The 24,693-nt window shown below is 36.7% G+C and overlaps 1 protein-coding gene across 1 annotated transcript in view; it reads right to left on the reverse strand.

Annotated features, from left to right (window-relative positions):
* Positions 1 to 14,830, reverse strand: part of LOC117322368 — a 54,069-nt gene extending 39,239 nt beyond the window's left edge. The window contains 1 exon segment of the mRNA XM_033877235.1: positions 14,623 to 14,830. The gene's annotated coding sequence lies outside the window, so the exon portion shown is untranslated.
* Between the last annotated feature and the right edge of the window lie 9,863 nt (positions 14,831 to 24,693).

Genomic DNA, 24,693 nt, shown 5'->3' on the forward strand with positions numbered 1-24,693 from the left:
GAAGACTGCAGTAACACACTACCAGTATTTCTTTGAAATCTAAATCCCAATACATATTTAAATTTGAACCACAGAATTAGGTCAACCATCAATCACTTTATTTTTATCTTTTCACTCTATTTTTATTTCATTTTTTAGTATCCATTGATCAATGAGGAGGATACTGCATACAGCACATACAAGCATTCTACATGACAATAACAAGCCCCTGTGATCATCATAAGCACAAACAAGCTTTCTACATAACATTTATAAGCCCCACAATATGTAAGTACAAATAAGCCTTCTAAGCACACATAAGCCTTCAACAAAGCAATGATATCAAACCACATACAAGCCTTCTACATAATATTTTTAAGCCCTTGGGATCATTATAAGCACATATAAGCTTTCCACATAACAATAACAAGCCCCTGTGATCATCACAAGCACACACAAGCCTTTTACATAATATCCATAAGCCCCACAAATCAGCCTTCTACATCGCAATAACAAGCCCCTGTGATCATCACAAGCACACACAATCCTTCTACATAATATCCATAAGCCCCACAAATCAGCCTTCTACATCGCAATAACAAGCCCCTGTGATATCAAAACCACATACAAGCCTTCTACATAATATTTATAAGCCCTTGGAATCATTATAAGCACATATAAGCTTTCCACATAACAATAACAAGCCCCTGTGATCATCACACTCCCACATAAGCCTTCTACGTAACAAGCCCCTGTGACACATAATCTTCACTGACAAATGCCAAATATATTTAAGAAGATGCCTCTGGGTCAAAGTGGTGTCACATTATATACAGTTGATACAGGAAATGAAAAACCATACAAATGCCATAAACTTCCTGTCACCAGGTCCTTAGACAGCAACCTCTATCTAACGAATTGGTGTGGTAAAGTCATATGGAAGTATATTGACCAGGTTCAATAATTTGATTTCACAACACTTTAGATGGTGCTATCAAATTTTTCATCAGTTTCAACTAAAGTTGACTGTGATTCAACAATTAGGAGTTGAATTTTCTTTTTATCAAATAGCTTGATTGTGAGAAATTACTGTAAAACCTTAATTTTATTTCCATAGAAGACAGTCAAATTTAGGGTTTTACATATTTTCACATCATGTGACGCACCGTAGTACAGTGCTAGTACAGTGTTGGTACAGGTTTACTATGACTTGGGCATGTTAACTCTGACATAACAGGCCAGTTATGTGATCAACGAATGATAAGTCTTTAATATATTTATTTTCTCTATCAAATTTATATGTAACTATAACATCTCAGGGTTTTTTTAAGATACCTTGCAATGTATCATGTTATTTTCATTGTAACAAAGACAAAAACTTAAAATATTAGTAATTCTAAGAAGATTCGGCCTTGCACATCCATAGATCACTGAGGCAAATTAACTGCACCTATAATGACCTTTTCTTATTGGGAATTACAAAGTCTGGGTTTTTTTGGAGGGTGGGGTGGGGCTGGTGGATTTTTTGAAATATGTAAAATCAACATTATGCTATGTATATTTGCACACATGAAATAAAATCCACCAGATTTTCTGTAACTTGATCTCCAGATCTGAGAGTCAGTGTTTATGCATGGTATGTAATATGAATCAGGTCAAAAATCCCAAAAGAATAGCTAGATAACTTTTTCACTGGTATGTGTGTATGTGTAGTCTGTATGTAGCTTCGACTGATTGAAAACAATTTCTTCTGGTGAATAATCGCTTTTTACAATTATACATTAAATGGCCGACATATCTGGATGGACCCAGCAGGCAGTTGTGTGTATACACATGTACACAGATACTGGTAATTGGGTTCATTATAAGATGCCCTAAAGTAACCCACTGTACCATAAATTATATAAGGATCATCATCCATCTCTACTACTACAGGGCCCCAACTAGCCCCACTCAAGTCCCTACCATTTATAGAAATCTTATAAAAAGTTTCAAAAATTGCCCTTAATGACTGGTTCATTTTTCAACATGAAAGCATCTGTCTTTTTTATAAATTATTCAGTTATATTGCTAGCATTCTGTAATATTCGATTGGCTTGACTCAAGTTGACAACATCACCCCTGACCTTCCACATACAGCAATGCACTGAATGTCCAGAGACTTACAACCACTTGGAATCCCAGATTTTTTTCCAGAAAAAAAGGCAGAAAAAGACATATTCCATGATATTCTGCAAATACTGAAACTGTTTAAATTCTGAGACCAGATGCTACCTCATCTTAATCATCAATAAGTATACAACATACTGATCGGGAACTCTTGAACTGTAAATTCAATAACAATCTAGAGCTATTGGTCCAACATCAACCTTTATGTCTCTGTGCAGGACACTTGCAGCTTAATCCATCTAAAAATACCCAAGGTGCTGAGAAGGAAGAGAAATTGATTTATTCTGCCTGTCTAATGAAGATATCACATTAGGCTTCCAAGATTCAGCTTACTGAAGAAAACGACCCTGTCACAGTGTACAGGGAACTGCTTTCCCCACCATTAAACTCAATGGTAAACAACAAAACTTACTCCACAATAATAGTCAGCAACAAACACTTCCATCACCATATAACTCCGTGATCAGCTGACCGATATCGTCAACCATAAAACTCAATGGTTACCAGCAACCAAGATTAATTGCTAGTTTCGATAAAATACAAGATAAAAAAAAATTCCTACATTTATGAATATTTAGAAAAAAGAAAACCAGTTTAAGGCTGACGTTTTCCCATCGTGATTTCACATTTCGATCAATCTAATGGACAACTTGGAAATGAGGACATTTTAATACAATTTTCAGAACAAAATGGTATTAGATTCGCCGGCACTAAGCCCACCCTGACCATGATAACATGGTTAGCAGAAGATAAGTGACATCACAGGATTTTTCAGCTTTCTCTATTTTATCCATATCTAAATGTCAATGAAATTCACCCCAAAGAATTAGCCTGCATGGATATCTTATTTACAACACTTGGACAGAGGATGCCCTTTTTAGGACAGTCAAATGCAGTCTAACACGACTAGTTAAAACCAATTTTGTCATCGCCGAGGAGGACCCAAGATCTGGCTACGGCTGCTGTTGATTCCGAGCAGGAGTGATGGTTCTGAAGCACTGTCTACCGTAATCAATAATGATAATACTGTAGATTCATCTAGAAATATTTTATTGTGTTCTCTACCAGAAAAAAACGTCCAGTTGATATAATGATACTCTATCTTTATGCGCTTCCAATGTTTCCTTTCAAAATCCAATCTTTCGCTGCATCCCAAGAGACACAAAATGGCTTACAGAACTGAGAACCAATGAGCATTACATCTACAAATTGGCCATTTCAACTGCAATGTCCCAACAAAATTGCGGTTATGACCTTCAAAGCACAATTCAAGGTCAAATTTAATTCAATCATTTCTGAGATACCATTAGCTCCTTCCTTTGGGCAGGTGAACTAAGAGATAACGTGGACACGCTTGTTTGAAGATTTTAAATATGTGGTATTTACAATTTTATGTAATTTCATTAAAAGTTTCAAATTACTGACATATATAGTAATAACAAATTTACTTGACCCTAAAAACTTAAACATGATGATTACAATTTTACACATCTAATAATTACCAAATGTCATGTCAGAAGGCAGATATGAATATTCATTGGCCACCTGTCTGTTATGCAAATGAGATGCTGTCACCTTGTTACTAATACAATTCATACATCATCAAATTGTTATAAACATTTGAGTAAACCATTAGTTAGCCGCTCTAATCATCATTGTCATATAGGACCTCAAATTGACCTCAAGTGTCGACCCTGCAAATGATCTGGATTTGCTGACCCCATGTGTGACCTCAATTGTTGACCCCCATAAGTAACCTCGAGTGTCCACCTTGCAAATGACCTGGAGTGCTGACCCCATGCGTAACCTCCATTGTTGACCCCCATGATTTACCTTGAGTGTCAACCCCACAAGTCACCTGGAGTGTTGACCCAATGAGTGACCTTGAGTGTCGACCCCCACAAGTCACCTGGAGTGTTGACCCAATGAGTGACCTTGAGTGTCGACCCCCACAAGTCACCTGGAGTGTTGACCCAATGAGTGACCTTGAGTGTCGACCCCCACAAGTCACCAGGAGTGCTGATACCATGTGTGACCTCAAGTGTTGACCCCTTGAGTGATCTCAGGTGTTGACCCCCATGAGTGACCTCAAGTGTTGACCCCCATGAGTGACCTCAAGTGTTGACCCTAGGAATTACCAAGAGTGTCGACCCCCATGAGTTATAACAAGTGTCGTTCCTACAAATGACCTTGAGTGTGGACCCAATAGTGACCTGTAAGTTACCTGTCAGTATTACCTACAGGTACGTTAATTAGATATCAGCTCGTTAGGAAAGTCCACCAAATCAGATAAGAAAACAAGAACTTTATTTCTATACCTAGTGGTATATTTTCAAAAATATGGCATGAAATTTTAAATTTTATAAACGATCATTAAAATTTCATGACTGATAATTTAAATTTATGTGAAAAGACAGTAAGACTTAGGCTTCTGCAACTTTGTGATTCATGGAAACTTCAATAGCAGTGACTGTGTTAGGTACTGAGTACTCTTGGAACAGGAGTTAAAAACTTCACAGGAAAGAAAAAATGCAACAACCAGACCAAAATCCAAACCCAGGACCTCAGGACATTAGACAGACGCTCTAACCATTTGATTTACATATACCTGGCCACTGGCATTCAGCTCTGTCCAGTTTCTGTATAAACAATAACCTTGCATCAAACCTTAAACTTCTGTAGAAACTAAATCGAGTTTAGGTCCAAAATTAAAGCTAACCTGTGTAATCAGAAAACCTGCAAAATAAAACCTCTACCAAGTTTTATCAATAGATATCCCATCTTTATCAATAGATATCCCAACTTTATCAATATATATCCCTGCTTTATCAATAGATATCCCAGCTTTATCAATATCAATAGATATCCCAGCTTTATCAATAGATATCCCAGCTTTATCAATAGATATCCCAGCTTTATCAATAGATATCCCAGCTTTATCAATAAATATCCTTTATTCTAAGATATCTTTACAAACAGGTGTTCGTTATAAACAGGTGGTCTTTATAAGCAGGTGGTCTTAATAGAGAGATACCTTATAAATATATGCTCCTTACAGAAACATAGCTTTGGTAGACAGATGTTCTTTATAGACAGGTTGTCTCAATACCTTTCTTACAGAAACATAGCTTTGGTAGACGGATGTTCATTATAAACAGGTTGTCTCAATATATTCTTTACAGACACAGCTTCCGTAGACATGTTTTTACAGACAGGTGGTCACAATAGATAGGTCATCTTTATAAACAGATTCCTAGTTTTCATAAGGACAGTTGATCATTATAGACAGTTGATCATTGTAGACACATTACTGGTGTTTATAGAGACAGTTGGTCATTATAGACAGGTGTTTGTATAGACAGATTACTGGTGTTGATAGAGACAGTTGGTCATTATAGACAGGTGTTTGTATAGACACATTACTGGTGTTTATACAGACAGTTGGTCATTATAGACAGGTGTTTTTATAGACAGATTACTGGTGTTTATAGAGACGGTTGGTGTCGCGGACAGGTTTTTAATTTTACGGCCTCTATACTGAGGTGTCTTTTCTGACATGTACAGACAGATAAAGCGGAGAAACAAAAGCATTGATATCTGTAACTTGTACTGGAGTAATCAATAAATATGAGGAATATTATGAAACAGAATATCATTATAAAGGTTTGGGTCATGTTACTATAGCTGGCATTTATATAACCACGTTTAAAGTTTGGGTAGTGGCAGTTGGCTCCATACCACATCTTCTGTATCAGCACACTAAGTAATTACAATACTCAGAATCAATCAAACCGTCACTCAACTCCATATATGGTCGTCCCGCTCGTGACCACAGTTCAGCACAGCCACCACGAAACTGTGGCACAAAGTGACATGATATAAAACCCTCAAGATGGAGGCAGGTTGGTGGGTTCACCGATCAATACAGTCAACATCCACACTACAAAATGTCTTTTTCTCTTATTGATTAACTTGACTTAACCCATTATTTTCATGTTAGTGGTCCGTGCTCATCAAAACAGCTATACCACACAGCTTCATGATAAATGGTATCATTCTCAAGCCTGGTTTCAGGCCATCATGCATCTCTCAACATGCTACATGGTTTTTTTTTTAAGTCTTGTGCAGACTTTACTTATATACGAGATACTAACACATCTGAGACTCAACACAGGAGCATCTTAAAGATTTGTTCTCAAGGTAAAAAGCCCAACGTTGATTATGTAATGTAGCATCACCTCCAACCCTTAATTCGTCAAGCAAAGATAAATTCAATCTTCTTAGGTTGTAGAGCAAGATTTCAACTTTTGTTTTTCTAACATTTTATAAAAATAACTAAGAAAACACCCACTCCTTTCTTTTCACCAAAGCATAAAGAAAATTTGTATCAAATCTTCAAAAATATATATATATAAATATCAGATTTCCATTTCCCTATTAAATTTATCATCATTAAATGCAATAGAATCAAAATATGTTAAATTTCACACAGTAGCCTCTAGCTACATATATAAATTTAAAACATTTTGTATAACAAAGGTCAGTAATATGAAGGTCCCACAGTCGGTAAAAAGCCACAAACAGATGTATAGAATTTATACAGCAGACGACGAACAATACATATATATAAAGAGTGTTTTCAATAATGGATATACAAAACAAAATTGTCATAAAACCTTTAGATAACCTGTCACAAATTTATTGATTTCAAAGTGTGGAATCACCAGTCGCTGCCATAATTCACCGTGCTGTGATCTGCAGCGCGGTAGCGGTCCAGTGGGCCGCTGTATCTACTCCGTGATTATTGTGTTCGCTAGACACAATGATCACACAAGTCCCATGGCAATTGGATATCTTTTTGATTTTAATATCATAACAGACTATTATTCAGCTTCGTTCTGAGAAAAACTGAACTCCATCAAATCCATAATCTATTGATCAATTTTTCAAAATCAACTCACTAACTACTAGTAACGACTAGTTAATTTTTTTTCCGCTGCATTTTACAACAGAATATTAACTGATACTTTCTCTGAATATTAGGAAGGTTTCGTATTAAAATGACACTGCAGCAAGCATTGTACATACAGCTTAACATTTGTCCAGACTACTAAAGATTGGCAATCATGTGTGTGATTCAATCAAATTTCTCATTAATTTGCATACTATTAAATTACTTCAGAAAAATTATTTTTTTGTTGTTTTTATTTAATATTCCCCACTGCCTGGTGATTTAGTTTCTCATACGCATATATTACACCAACACCTAGTAAGTGTTAAGAGACGGAGGCTGTGCCACTCAGAGATCACAAATGTCACACAATTAAAACAAATCTACAAGTTCTGAGGAATATTTTTCAAAAGTTTTGCAAAATCATTTCAAACCAAAGAGAAAGATTTCAGCCATCACAACCCATCCTCATGAAATTCTTACAGAGAAGGTAAGAATTAATTTGATAAAATACAGGGGTTCGGTTGATGAATTTGCTCAACTGGGAATCGGGAATCATCTGCTGAAGAGATGTGTTGCCACACATCACACACAGAAACACTGTACACACTGTCCTGCATTATTTCTAGTATCGGCAACATAGGAATACAATTAAATTAGCATATTAGGCCCAGTGTAAAAATACCCAATATCGACATTCAATACAGGCGGATTTAAACGTCTGTACGGATTATTCACACACATGATAACTATCGTTGAGGCAGTAGATAACACACGCCACAAGGTCGATGTATGTACAAGTGCTATAATATTTATTTACGTGTATTTAGGCCAGATCTCTCATTTACCTGAGTGTGGGGTTAAAGCAATGTCGTTAGTCAATATGTTGTACCTGTGTGGCGGTAGATATTCACAGTCATACCTGTCTGTTTACCTGTACATTAAATGTTAACCATATATACCATCCTTTGTTATTGTGACTTTCATAGATGAGAAACAACAAGTACATACAAGCCAACTCCCTGTATCTGATAATGTTACATACAACAAGCTGGACATCTGACCACTGTCTGTAATATTATCATACAGAACACCTGCAGGTAAACTAAACTTACTCTGGTCAGAGGGTTTGACCACTGAACATCAACATACACCTGTTACACATGTGCACAGGAAACACCTGTACTTGACCGGTCAGCTTAAGGCATTTCTACAGGCTGACCAGTCTGATTATCAACCTGTATATATGCTAATCTGTATACAGGAGGTGAAACGAGACAACTTATGACCAGTATATATATAGAGAGACTTTCCTCAGCTGAAGTTGTACCAAATTTACTGGGTGAATTACAACAAATTCATTACTAATACCTGGCCTGCATGGCTTGACCACGATTATGCAATAAGTCCAGGTGTATAGATTCAGTACATACCTACCCAAGTAGACTACTGGTCAATTATAATTTAATTTACAACCGCTAAATCAGCAAAGTTTATATGGTCACCATTAACAACCTCCAGATCAGTTGGAGGCAGATTGCTCATCTCATCTTCTCTATGAAGCTCATTAATGTAATTTGAGCACATGGATGAAAATTTAAGGAATAATTCAGAACACATCTGTTTCAATTCGCATACCTAACTTTTTTCGTTAAATCTTTTGATGATATTGTGTATGTTGAAATTTTCAAGCTTGCACTCATTCTTCTGGAATAATGGGGTTCATAACACTATGAACAGTGAAGATGTTTTTACTGTTATGTGGTAAGTTAGGGTTAAAACTGTGAGCTTCCCTCCTAAATAGGCTGAGGGCAAACAGGAAAATTAGGACTGAAAATTAGGGATACTGCCTCAAAATGAGAAAGTCCATATTTTCATTTAGAGTTCAGAGATGATGATTACAAGCCTTTTGAATTATTCTTGATTCATTCTATACAAGTTCAACACCTACAATGTGGTTCACCTGTGTTTGATAATAAGAACCCAACACACTGACCATATCTGTAAATAGAAAATTCTGACCATATATGGCTGTAACAGCAGTGGTCAGTTAGGACAAGGCTGACCACTGATCCTTAAGTCCAGTCAACAATACAATGCCGATGCCTAATGTCCTGTGGCCGGATAAGCTATCTAATACCTTTACGGCCTTCTATAATAGCTTCATGATCAAAACACTGGATCAGGTTCATATAACCAAACCATGTCATGACCACAACATTTGAAGAGTTATATGTGCCCAGGTGATAAATACCTGGTATAAGGAGACTTTCTTATATAACTCTTCCCAAGAAAAAGATAGTTTAAAATGTAAATCTGAGCCATATTTTGAATAAACTTCATATTGCAGTTAATTAACACAGGTCAGGTTTTCTTTCATAACTTAAGAAAAATATGGGTTTTATTCTGTTGTATTTTGGTCCAATATCAGAGAAACCAAGGCTTCAAACAATTGGGGATCGTCAAGTCAATCAAATCTTGCGTGATTAGAAGACTTTCAGGGCCTGCCAAAGGGACTGAATATCTCCAAGACTTTCAGGGCCTGCCAAAGGGGACTGAATATCTCCCAAGACTTTCAGGGCCTGCCATCATGGACAGAATATCTCCCAAGACTTTCAGGGCCTGCCATCATGGACAGAATATCTCCCAAGACTTTCAGGGCCTGCCATCATGGACAGAATATCTCCAAGACTTTCAGGGCCTGCCAAAGGGACTGAATATCTCCCAAGACGTTCAGGGCCTGCCAAAGGGACTGAATATCTCCCAAGACGTTCAGGGCCTGCCAAAGGGACTGAATATCTCCCAAGACTTTCAGGGCCTGCCAAAGGGACTGAATATCTCCCAAGACTTTCAGGGCCTGTCAAAGGGACTGAATATCTCCAAGACTTTCAGGGCCTGCCATCATGGACAGAATATCTCCCAAGACTTTCAGGGCCTGCCAAAGGGACTGAATATCTCCCAAGACTTTCAGGGCCTGTCATCATGGACAGAATATCTCCCAAGACTTTCAGGGCCTGTCATCATGGACAGAATATCTCCAAGACTTTCAGGGCCTGTCATCATGGACAGAATATCTCCAAGACTTTCAGGGCTTGTCAAAGGAGACCGAATATCTCCCAAGACTTTCAGGGCCTGCCATCATGGACAGAATATCTCCCAAGACTTTCAGGGCCTGCCAAAGGGACAGAATATCTCCCAAGACTTTCAGGGCCTGCCAAAGGGACTGAATATCTCCACAGACTTTCTGGGCCTGCCAAAGGGACTGAATATCTCCCAAGACTTTCTGGGTCTGCCAAAGGGACTGAATATCTCCAAGACTTTCCGGGCCTGTCAAAGGGACTGAATATCTCCCAAGACTTTCAGGGCCTGTCAAAGGGACAGAATATCTCCAAGACTTTCAGGGCCTGCCAAAGGGACTGAATATCTCCCAAGACGTTCAGGGCCTGCCAAAGGGACTGAATATCTCCAAGACTTTCCGGGCCTGTCAAAGGGACTGAATATCTCCCAAGACTTTCAGGGCCTGCCAAAGGGACTGAATATCTCCCAAGACTTTCAGGGCCTGTCAAAGGGACTGAATATCTCCCAAGACTTTCAGGGCCTGCCAAAGGGACTGAATATCTCCCAAGACTTTCTGGGTCTGCCAAAGGGACTGAATATCTCCAAGACTTTCCGGGCCTGTCAAAGGGACTGAATATCTCCCAAGACTTTCAGGGCCTGTCAAAGGGACTGAATATCTCCCAAGACTTTCAGGGCCTGCCAAAGGAGACTGAATATCTCCCAAAACTTTCAGGGCCTGTCAAAGGAGACTGAATATCTCCCAAGACTTTCAGGGCCTGCCAAAGGGACTGAATATCTCCCAAGACGTTCAGGGCCTGCCAAAGGGGACTGAATATCTCCAAGACTTTCAGGGCCTGCCAAAGGGGACTGAATATCTCCCAAGACTTTCAGGGCCTGCCATCATGGACAGAATATCTCCAAGACTTTCAGGGCCTGCCAAAGGGACTGAATATCTCCCAAGACTTTCAGGGCCTGCCATCATGGACAGAATATCTCCAAGACTTTCAGGGCCTGTCAAAGGGACTGAATATCTCCCAAGACTTTCAGGGCCTGCCAAAGGGACTGAATATCTCCCAAGACTTTCAGGGCCTGCCAAAGGGACTGAATATCTCCCAAGACTTTCAGGGCCTGCCAAAGGGACTGAATATCTCCCAAGACTTTCAGGGCCTGCCAAAGGGACTGAATATCTCCCAAGACTTTCAGGGCCTGCCAAAGGGACAGAATATCTCCCAAGACTTTCAGGGCCTGCCAAAGGGACTGAATATCTCCACAGACTTTCTGGGCCTGCCAAAGGGACTGAATATCTCCCAAGACTTTCTGGGCCTGCCAAAGGGACTGAATATCTCCAAGACTTTCCGGGCCTGTCAAAGGGACTGAATATCTCCCAAGACTTTCAGGGCCTGTCAAAGGGACTGAATATCTCCACAGACTTTCTGGGCCTGCCAAAGGGACTGAATATCTCCCAAGACTTTCTGGGCCTGCCAAAGGGACTGAATATCTCCAAGACTTTCCGGGCCTGTCAAAGGGACTGAATATCTCCCAAGACTTTCAGGGCCTGTCAAAGGGACTGAATATCTCCAAGACTTTCAGGGCCTGCCAAAGGGACTGAATATCTCCCAAGACTTTCAGGGCCTGCCAAAGGGACTGAATATCTCCCAAGACTTTCAGGGCCTGCCAAAGGGACTGAATATCTCCCAAGACTTTCAGGGCCTGCCAAAGGGACTGAATATCTCCCAAGACTTTCAGGGCCTGCCAAAGGGGACTGAATATCTCCAAGACTTTCAGGGCCTGCCAAAGGGGACTGAATATCTCCAAGACTTTCTGGGCCTGCCAAAGGGACTGAATATCTCCCAAGACTTTCAGGGCCTGCCAAAGGAGCTGAATATCTCCCAAGACTTTCAGGGCCTGCCAAAGGGGACTGAATATCTCCAAGTCTTTCAGGGCCTACCAAAGGAGACTGAATATCTCCAAGAATTTCCAGACCTGCCAAAGGAGACTGAATATCTCCCAAGACTTTCAGGGCCTGCCAAAGGGACTGAATATCTCCAAGACTTTCAGGGCCTGTCAAAGGAGCTGAATATCTCCCAAGACTTTCAGGGCCTGCCAAAGGGACTGAATATCTCCCAAGACTTTCAGGGCCTGCCAAAGGGACTGAATATCTCCAAGACTTTCAGGGCCTGCCAAAGGAGCTGAATATCTCCCAAGACTTTCAGGGCCTGCCAAAGGGGACTGAATATCTCCAAGTCTTTCAGGGCCTACCAAAGGAGACTGAATATCTCCAAGAATTTCCGGACCTGCCAAAGGAGACTGAATATCTCCCAAGACTTTCAGGGCCTGCCAAAGGGACTGAATATCTCCAAGACTTTCAGGGCCTGTCAAAGGAGCTGAATATCTCCCAAGACTTTCAGGGCCTGCCAAAGGGACTGAATATCTCCCAAGACTTTCAGGGCCTGCCAAAGGGACTGAATATCTCCAAGACTTTCAGGGCCTGCCATGTAAAAACTGCAAATGTTAATTTGACCTTTTGTTTCTATACCAGATATGGAACTATATTTAACACATATAAGTTTTTATGTTCCTGGTTTTAAATGAAAACTGAAGTCAAATGAAATCAGCTAGTGGCTCCATCTGTTAAATTTTTGAAATAGATTTCTGCTTGATGCAAAAAAATCTGGTTACGATCAATGTTATATTGCCACAGTTGGAAGAGCACATAAATTCTCCCATTAACTTGTACATGAATGTGTTCTTGGAGAACTGCTGATCACAACATTACGAAACAGGTTTTCAAACTGCAATTGTACGATATTTTTACTTCTGAACGATATAAGTATGATTGCTATTAACACATTTTACATGATGCCGAACTCAGGAAATGTTTAACCGCGGCGTTCATTTATGGCTTAAATTTCTTGGCTACCTGCAGTAACACAGATGCATACTGGATCTGCTAAGGCGGGCTCAACTTCCCAGCGTGAAGCATGTCTGTTGAATTATTAATTTTCTCTATGTAAATTACATCTTGTATATCAGATTCTGTTGTTTTATTTTCCCAGTTTCCTGACACAATGGCATGAAGCAAATCTCTGATCTAACAATGCAGGCGGACTTAACTGCAGATTTCTCCGAACTAAAGAAAAAAAAATCAGAGCTGAACATATGGGCCTAGATGGAAAACATGCTACAATTTTCTCTATAATGCCAGACCTGTTTTCAATCCAATGTTCTTAAAATCGCCATGTGGGTTTTCAGGAATATAAGAAAACACTACAAGATTTGTTTTAGCAATTACTCAAAACATGAAGAAAATACATCAAATTAATGGTTTAAACTTGTCCATCTTTTATCTCAAACAGAATCCAGATATTGTTTTTATACCGTATCGATTCTCAAATCTGTTGATGGTATTTGCTTTGGATTTTTTTTTTTTTTATTAAATCTGTAGACTTAGGCATTTTATTAAACAAACAAGTTTTTCATCAGTAGATTTTTACATCAAAATACATGTTCTGCATGTTTTTGATAATGACTGAAGTCAGAAAGTGATCTGTCATTAAAAACATCATCCAGAGTGAAAACAGAGGCCATACTGATAAGGGTGGCCATTTCTCTGTAAAAAAAAAAAAAGGGGGGGGGGGGGGGGGTCATTTCCTGAAAACTACCAAAACCAAAATCTGGATGGACAGATGGACAAAATGACTCCAACTGGATTCTGCACTGTCAAAGTAACCCTATAATACACAGTTTAGCATTACTAAGAGATTCTGTCCACCCAATAAAGATGAAATAGATGTATAGGCTTATTTTGTACAGCCCTTGGGCTCTGTTATGGCATGATATATTGATGAAAGGAATTATCATAGTCTATACCATTGACGCTGTAGTCCGATATGAAATGAGACTGGATATTCTGTTATAGATTTCTGACTAATATTCATCACTTATAAAGTCTGCCTTTGGAGAAAGAATTCTGATTTTTTTTTTCATCATCATTTCCAGACTTCTGAAATTGACCAATTCTTTATATTTTGGATCTTTGCTTTTTTTCTTTTTTTTTGGTGAAAGTTATCTACTGCTTAGAAACAAATGATTTTGAGATTTTGTGAGCTAGAGAATGTGAGAAACATAGACAGCTTAGATTATTGTCAAACCATTTCTGTTCCAAGGAGAGCTTATAATCTTACGTTTATGCTATTAGGGAGTTTTTCTGCTAGTATAAAGACTATAGTGTGCTACAGCTAGTCCTTAGGACTGGCTTTCTGTGTACCACAGATTAAACCTTGTGACCTGTTATCTAACACCGACACAATTCTATCTACAACAAGACAAAAACAAACAAGCATATTCTACATACTTAAAGGCCATATCAAGATTTACTAAGACATATTATACACCTATATCAAACACTCTTCAGATCCAAGTGAAACACATGCATATAACACACATATAACACACAAAAGACCTACCATAATTTCATCCTCTTTCTTATAATATCCACGTCTATATCCTCCAGGTTTTTTTTCGTTTTAATTCACTGAGCCAACGGTTTCCTGTGATATTTATGACTATACATTTGATATGTGGACGGGTGAAGCTGTACCCATTTAAACCGAGATAATACCTCATTGTAACCAAGACATTTCTGCTAGTATAAAGGACATTTTACCTTGTACCAAACCACCAACACACACACACACACACCTTTTGAATATTTCTTGACCCTACCATCTGTCTGAACTGTGACCCCCAACTATTCCTTTGTTAGGAGATGTATTAACACATAACACATACACTGACATCTGTTTGTATTTACCCCAGGTAAATTCTCATCAAATCTAAACTAGAAACTGTTAACTGAAACAACCCAATTACTGTTTATTTAAAATAAAGAAGCCATTTCAACTTCAAATTCATATCTAGCTGTGTTCCGTTTTGATATTGTAATTATCAATATCTGCCATCTTGGTTTGAAACTCTCCTGGTACCTAATGAAGTTGTTTTCCATAGCGTATTGATTTTCCGAACAATATCCTGTATTATCTTGTGTTAGCTATATATAGCCGGATTACATCTCACCTGAGCTTATAAAATATAGCGTCGTTTACCTGTGTACCTGTGTACGACTGAAAGTGACTTTAATAACATGTTAGATAAAGACGACCATCATTAAGTAGAATATGACATTCATCACAGTCAATAATATATACATGTAGTAGAAATATTAAAATTTTGTATGATTTTCCTATCATATTTATCTGTCTGAACTCTGTTATTAACGAGATATTTATACATAATGTACATTCACACAATGTAGTTACCTGGACAAAACTAACTTTGCAGAGATACCTATATGTCTTTGTATCGTAATACAATTCCCTGTCGATGTTCTCTAGATGACGAACGATTTACCAACAAATTCAAATTCAAATTCATTTTATTCTCTTTTCACATATTGACATGCTGTATAGAGAAAAACATATTTACAATATAATACATACAATTATTTTGTTGTGATGAAACAGTGCTGTTTATCAACTACAAACACTACTTTAAAATATTTTCATTCTTATCAAAGAATGCTACAACTGCTATAAATGTTGTAACAGCTTCAGAAGTTGGATTCAATATACTTTGTGATTCTTTAATCTTTAAGTAAAATCCGTCTCTTATTGGGTGAGGTTTTTGTTTTAAAGTGGGGGGGGGGGGGGGGGTTGGAGTGAAATTAACAACACTACTGTTGAGGTTGATGCCATATTTTCTAAAATCATTTATAATTAAGCATTATTTTCTCAAATTTCTTGTCACTTCACAAATCTGTAATATTGGACGCCCTCCATGGACTCCTGTCCACAACAGGTTTGGTTTATTGGTTTGGTTTGTTTAACGTCCTATTAACAGCCAGGGTAATTTAAGGACGTGCCAGGTTTTGGAGGTGAAGGAAAGCCGGAGTACCCGGAGAAAAACCACCGAAAAACCACCGGCCTATGGTCAGTACCTGGCAACTGCCCCACATAGGTTTCGAACTCGCAACCCAGAGGTGGAGGGCTAGTGTTAAAGTGACGGGACACCTTAACCACTCGGCTACCATGGCCCATAACAGACAATGTCAGGAATTTTCAATGAAACTCACCATACAGTATAATATCAACTACAATGTTTGATTAATGTCAAACTCCCCAAGTTCTTGAAATGTTGGTATGTTTTCCTCAATTTAAGGTAAACGTTTATAGTTTATGAACAGAATTTAAATTAACTTCATTCAAGTTTAAGAGAAAAAGATTTTCCTATATTTTGAGAAACTTAACCACACATAAAATCAATGTACTACTCTGTTTCTAGTAAAATAAAATGTTTCAAAAAAGCTTTGAAGGCAATTAACCACACCTAGAAATATTGTCACGAGAGAAGCCATGCTTCAACTAAAATGTGCCATGTTTCAAATCAAATATTAAATTGACTGAGACAGCCACAGGTATGAGGCAGCTTATAAGGATATCAACGGGACGCACAGATACAGCAGAGATAATCGACCGACATAAAATCACAGAAATCCTCACTCAAGCTGGTGTGTGATGGATTATTTAACCATGGGAACGGAAGACAGCGAAAATACAAAGAAGTAAAATTTGTGATCAATAAGTGTCTTGTTATTAGCGTTAGTGTCTAAAACGGAACAGCACCGAGTCAAGTACAGCAGTCATATTGTAACATTGATCACCAAAGCATAAAATCTGTTATTACCAGTAAATTTTATTACGTTAGGGCTATATATTTCAATATTATATATTGTAAATTAGCCTTATTTTACACATGGACAAATTATGTACCATTTGTAAATGGTTTTTAAATACAAAATGTTAAACACATTTAAGCAGTGTAGCAGTTATTTTCACAGGGATATTTTTTTCGATCTGAGATCAATAAATATTTGATTGCGAAAATTTGATATGTGAAATAATATGATGTGTTGATCAACTGCATTGATCAGTAGGATGTAGATGTCCGATTAATTTGATAATTTGTTTTAATATTAGAAGCAGATTCAATGTTTTATGACAGGTATGCGGAAACATCAACATCAGTTCAGAGAAAGATAAAACATTGATGTGTGAACAGATAAGTTTATCAGTGTGTAAATAATTTGTCATTTTTCTAGATCTCTACATAACATGTTAAGTTTGAAATTTAATATATTTAAGTTAAGTTTGAAATTTGAATATGATACATTTTAATTAATGTAAATTTCACTTCATAATTTTGGGAAAATCATATCATGAAAATTCGACCAGTAAAAATGTCAAGCTACAAAGAATTTATCCAAAACTTATATAATTTTGAGGTAAATTATTGTTAACCTATATTCCGATAAAATGCTACTTAATGTACTTTTCTTTGTCTGGAAAAATTGTTTTTCCAATTTTACGAAAATGTAGCATATCTTTTATTACCAGATCAATATACTGGCATGTGCTGTTTGTCCCAGCCTGTGAACAACATCACAACAGGATGTTTGAGTTGATACATCTCGTATCTCCTAGGACCTATTAACTATATTGTACAATAGATGGGACACTTGCCACCTGTTCTACAGTGTATTTAGATCTGTACTTGACAAAACATCATAAATAATGAAACAGTTGTCCTCATATAATTGAACAAGACAAAAAAGTTTATCTTTTTATTTTCATTATACACAAACATTTTAAACATATTTCTATTGATCCTGCAGATTTTCTGGATTTTTTTCAAACTTTCATGTTTCTGATCTGTCAGATTTTTCGTGATGCATTTCTAACTTTCCTGTTTGTAATTTGGCAGATTTTCGGAGAGTCTGTTTTTGGTGTTAATCTTAAGTTAATCCACTTGAAGTATTTGAATAGATTTTTCAGCCCGTAACTACAGACTAGTCTTCAAAATCAGCTGACAACACATGCATGATCATTCTAACCTTAAAAACTTTTTGAATAAGGGTGAATTTAAAAATATTTAATCGGACCAGGACTTGAACCTAGGACCTCGGAACTCTAGACAGATGCTCCACTGTTTAAGCTCCCTGGCCACTAGTGTGTAGATCAAGACCTGGTCAGTTCCGCTGGACATATATGCAGTGACCATCATCCATCATTTATCGGTATATTTAGTCGGACATGAAATGTAATAGGAGAGAAAGAACATGACAACCACATCAGGGACTCGAACCTGAAACCTCAAAGCTCTGGACTGAAAGACGCTTTAACCAATTGAGCTGCCATGGCAACCGTCAATTAGTTCTGTAGCTAGTTCACTGTCCAAATTGGCTACAACTAAAGGTATATCATAATCTGATAATCATCAAATCATATTTGACATAGCTAGCTAATTCATTGAATTATCAAATGCAATAGAAAAGAGGGAGAGGGCTTATATCGGCATTAGCCTGTTGTCCAATACCCACTGAAGTTAAATTCAATCAAATCTTTGTGAAATGAAAATGAAAAACAAAAACGTTGAATTATCTTGCTCCATTAAACTGGTAGTTTATGTAAATCAGTGATTTCTCTTGATCACGTTAATGGAAATAAAACGAAACAAACTCGGGACGGGATGCTTACTTCAGTCTAATTAACAAAACCTGTCCGAGTCAGTGTCATGTAAAAGCATGTCCATAAAGCAAACTACTCGGGCAGTTAAAGCATTTTAAAGAGTCAGATCTGAATGTCATCTGAATCTCCTCTCCAGCTTGATTTAAGCAATAAATGTCATTTCCAAAAGTAAACCTATCTATTATACCAGAGCTCTACCTATTGATTTTCTTTGCAGTAAGCTGGAGAAAACAGGAGAATTTCACTACATATCAATACAGTTAATTACCAGCCTAAGCAGGAGAGCCCAAGGACATTTTCTTACTTGACAACACAAAATGCAAAATGTATTTTCTCATGTAGGCAGCTGTATGGTTTTGTATCTGTTTGCTACACTCCAAATGCTTCTACGTGTTCAATAATTGCGAAGGAATTACATATTTTAACGCAGGCAGCTGCACGGCTTCAGAGAATCCGGCAGCAAGTTTATATATTTATGCTTTATAGCTCAATATATTTTCCCCGAAAGGCAAACGTTAGATTTAGCTTATGTATTAAATATGTATTTCCATGTACATTGCAGCTTGGCTATAACTTCACCTCAACTTAGATAAAACTTTTTTTATCTTTTAAGGTGAACATGGATACAGAGTTTTTGACCCGTATACAGTAGGACATCATTTACCTACATTAGCAGTGTAGGGTTATTACTGTCAGCAACAGGCAGGCATTACATAGACAATATTTTGTTCTGCGAGATTGACTGAAGAATTCTCTGGAATTTGTGTCTCTTTGTCCCCTAACAGATTCTTCACACCTTATAAATAACTCCTTCCGATAGTAAAATTAAAAAATCTTATCAGATAGAAAAAGGAGAAAAATCTTATTTATTTGATAAAAAAAGGGGGAAAATCATATTTATTTGATAGAAAAAGGGAAAAACCTAATTCCTCCTATAAATAAGGGGGGAAAATTTTATTTCAAGAACAAATGTGTATATACCCTATTGATATAATGAAGTACAGTGAGGTATTTTAGTACGAGTAGCTAGCTAACAATTACTTTTATATCTGTACACAAAAAGAACAAAATATAACAAAAATATACTCATGTAGTCCTTGTTATGTATTTTATATTTTGTTGAAATTCAGAAATGCTTGTATGATGCCGACTACTGCAGTTCAATTAAATATTCATCCATCCCATTACTGCAGCAGTTTCTGACGAGATTCTACTTAGACGCATGCATACTGAAAATCAAAAATATCCAGGACAGCATTTGGCCAAGGAGAAGATTAAAAATAATCTATGATTCGGATGCAGACATATTATTTCAGAAAGCACACAATCTGGCTAGTCAATAGATGATGGTGTATGACTCAGCCATCTCGTTTCTCACAGTACCTTCCCAAGATCTATTATTTAGTCGAATCCTGATTAACCGAAGGCAGTTTCTACAAATGATACATGTAGCTAGTACATGTGTATGAACCTGCAGCCCATCACAGAATTGGGGACAGTACAAAATACCCCATAACACCCTAAGCATGGACACTACAGTCTAGTAACAGCTTCAGGGACCCTCATACACAGTACAAACTATCAGAGACCTGTGAACAGTACAAAATAGCCCATAACACCCTCATGGACATTTAAGACTTACACAGGCTTGGAGACAGTTCAAAGTAGCCCATAACACCGTCATGGACAGTTAAGACCTTCTCAGGCTTGGAGACGGTTCAAAATAGCCCATAACACCCCCATGGACAGTTAAGACCTTCTCAGGCTTGGAGACAGTTCAAAATAGCCTCTCACACCCGTCATGGACAGTGCAGTCCATCACAGAATTAGAGAAAACACAAAATAGCCCATAACTTCCTCATGGAGAGATACAGACATAACACAGACAATACGAAATAGCTTATAACACCCAATGGACAATATATAGTCCATAAGAGTAATAACAACAGTCCAAAATACCCCATAACACCCTTAGAGGCCATATAGAACTGTCAGTCTCAAAACTTTAAGTTCAAACCGAAGTAATTTATGTTTTTCTTACTTGTTGCTTTTTATATTTTGTAATAAGTATCATATGATAACAGAGCCTGCCGTAACATATCATTTCAGAAATCTTTAATGTGTCAAAAAAACCCGGGCAAGTCTTAATTAAACATATATCAAGATATATCTAAATCTTTAAATACATTCAAACACTATTGATAATTTCTTTTAAACGTACACATTTCTGTTTGTTTTTATGTCGCTGTCCTGACCGCTTAAACTTAAGTCCCACTTACGTAGTTATTTTTGAACCGATTTTGTTTTGGGACTGTTGTATGTAAAGAAATAAAACTGAATCCCGTTATACAAAGTCAGAACTGTTTCTTCTTCTAGTGCTTCCAAACATTCCTTGATCGCTGGCAGACTGAAGCACAACATGAGAATCCATCACCGGGGCCTGATGAAATTGCACGGAGAAAACACTCAAAACAATTTTGCAAGTAAATCTGTGTACTTCTTGTACACCAGATAGACCCTGGCGTGTTGGCTACAACATGTGGTACTTATTTTGGACAGACACTGCCACTAGAGAGGCAGGTTTAATTCAGAGTGATATAAAAACCCGAATCCTTTCGCACTGCCATCTTTATGATGGAACAGGGATCTTCTTTTGTACCAAATCATATTCATATAAAACTGATGTAGTTGTAATTGAAATCCAAATAGGGACATCTTTTATTTCTAATATCAAACAGTATAGATATGGCCTGTGTGAAGAAAGAAAAGAAAAAGAAAAATGTTTACACTATTAAATGTTTTTCATAATGAACTGTTTAGGAATGGTCCATGTGAAAAAATAAGCAAGTATGAAAATATTCTAACAGGAAATTGAAGTTGATATGTATATATATCACATTACGTAGAAAATGAATTCCAAGTTTTCAATCTCATCTTCACTAATGTGAACAACAGGAAATGGAAATGTCAAGATTTTTTCAACAAATATATCTTAAGTCATATCTGAAATTTCTATTGTTTACTTCGCTAATGTTAACAATGAACATATTCTATAGCTTTAAAGTAGCACGGGATAGTTTAATGATGATATCATAAATTACACTGTCGCTTTTTAATTGTATGTGGGCAGGAAGGAGTGAGAAAAAAACTAACATCAATTTGTACTAATGAATTTAGAATGAAATGAGATGCAGGTTGAGTTACTGATGAAATGGCTTCTGTATGCAAATTTATTCTAAATAGCTGTACTCTTCACTCTGCAGTAGCCAGACTTTTTAATGTGTCACTTATAATGACACAGGACGTTGGTAATAGTAAATATTTGTTAGATATCAATACAAGAGCCTGTGTCAAATGATCAATTTGAAGATGTTAAATATTAACCTGAATTATAAATTTACCAATGACAGCTAAAACTGAAGAATATGTCTCCAAGCATTTTCATACACATGTATCCAGAATAGAAAAAATCTTTATCGAATATGTCTCCAAGCATTTTCATATACATGTATCCAGAATAGAAAAAATCTTTATCATTTTGCATCCAGAATGTCGAACGACTACTTTTTGTTTTAAAGTTCCTAATTATAAATATCATTTCATGAAACTACTTTGTGATGCCCTACAATGTTTTTAGATATCATTAAATAACAGTTACTTTCTTTAAGAAAACTTTTTCTTCAAATCAGCTAAATAAGTCTATTCCTTTCCCTCTGGACGATATTTTGAGGTATGACAAAACTTTTTCCCTTTTCTTAGATCAAAAAGAAACATTTACATTGACTACACGGTCTCTTTCAGTAGCCTACAGCTATTGGGCTACCTTATATAGGCTGTAAGGAATCTTAAAGTAGTGCAGTTTTACTTTTTCTATGCTAGAAAGAACCAGATTTGTACACGAAGCTGTCATTTCCAATGTTGACTAGCCCCAGGCCAGTGTATGGTAATTTAGCTACACGAGATTGGCACTTTCATCCTGGTCTACCAGAGAGAAAAAATCAGAGAACATGCTTCCACATTAATGAGCGTAATGAAATGTTTACCTTAAAAATCAATTGAACTCACCTGACAGTTTAATGGAATGACAACCGCTGAACTTTTACAGTTCACATCTGGAATATAGGTCAAAGGTCAGGGGTCACATTGTGAAATTTGGCTGGTCGTTCATCATGTGTTAAGACTAGTCATGAAATCTGCAATATAAAAGGATGTTTGAATATTACAATATTGCTGGGGTCAAGAAAAAGGTCTACTGGTACATATATATATATTCTTTAATTTGATGGTAGTCATTCAGCAAGTTGACCCATATATACCTTAGGTGCTCCATAACATCTGCATGTATTCACTAATTAATTCAAAAACATTTGAAAACATGCATAAATATTGCATAAAATGTGATTGAAGTGAGACTTGTCTGATGAAAAATATGTTTTCTTAGATAAATTTCAACCTCTCGTCTTTCTAAGAATTCTAACTTACAGAGATTTTGTTTACAGAAATGAATCCATGCATCAAGATCGGTTCCTAGGAAATCTTTTGGAAATAATCTACTTTGTAATGTTTATAAATCACACCATCAAAAATTCAATTGGTGAAAAAATTGTCCTTAAGTATCATATATTAATTATTTTGTCTTTAAAGCAATTAGTATGATATATCAATTATTTTGTCCTTAAAGCAATTAGTATGATATATTAATTATAATTTAACCCCATTATTTCAAATTGCTCACTTAGCTGAATTAACTTCCTTGATAAGAACAATACCATTTTCTGTTATTGATCATCGTCATTGTGACTTCATGAGCTATATCAACTTAAATTCTATATCAGTGAATTTGTTTAATTAAACAATATTATTTAAATGTCACTTTGATTAATGAAAGGATCAATCATAAGATTTCGATCATACACCAGATACAGATGTAGCCATCGAAGCCACACTTTGTAGCTGCCTTTCATCAGCGTTTAATTACTCAATCTCAAATATACTGTAAAGTCCAACCTTTTTTCATCAACCATATCAACCTTCTCTGACTTAATCATTTTCTTTCAAAATGCATAAATAACTCAGCTTTTTAGCTTTGAACATAACACAAAAATCAACTTGAAGCGAACATACTTCAGAACACAACTCTTACACGAATTACACTTTTGAACTTGAGGCAAGTTGAGCAGTCCGGTTTCTATGGCAACTGCAGATCAGAGAATTACAGTACTGCATGTGTAAAAAGTGCCCATAGAGTAACATTCTGAGATTTGCCATTTTATAATCTATCTGCTGACTTACTCCCTCTGTTCTGTGCCAGTCTATAGTGGTCTATGAAATATCTTAAAACTCCCCTGTATCCAATTTCAAACAAACAATGAGGACCTACCATGGCCGGCCTGCTCAGTATAGAAAACAGACAGATAACCAAATCGGCCATTCTGGTTGCTTGATCAGATACACATTACACCCTGACAAAGTGTTTTTGAGAATTGTTCTCATGGTGGTCATTAATCTTTCCAGTTCTCATTTCTTTTTCAAGAATTTTCACATGAATTTCCTGTATACTGTACATATAGTTCATTTTTACTTAAGAGGTTATTCAAAATATGAAAGAAGTTCATATTATCAATTACAGTATATAAATGAATACAGAAATCTGAATTTTTCTGTCCCATATTTACGTTTGAAATCCGAACACAGCATAATTCATATATTTTTAGCAATATATAATTCATAATTGTACACACAAACTTAGAAACATCCATAAATTTCCATAACAACTGTAAGATATCTTCTTTAGTTGACTTTAAATCTTATACCTTGAATGTTTCGAAAAAAATCCCTCCAAATGATCCTACCCTGAACGAACAAGGATAACAGGAGGTTTTTATAAACTCTGGTGAACAGTTAGAACTATTGTGTGTGGAAATGTTTAAAATACTCCATTTCTTTCACATATCG

This window comes from Pecten maximus, chromosome 2, assembly GCF_902652985.1.
Source record: "Pecten maximus chromosome 2, xPecMax1.1, whole genome shotgun sequence".
Lineage (NCBI taxonomy): Eukaryota > Metazoa > Mollusca > Bivalvia > Pectinida > Pectinidae > Pecten > Pecten maximus.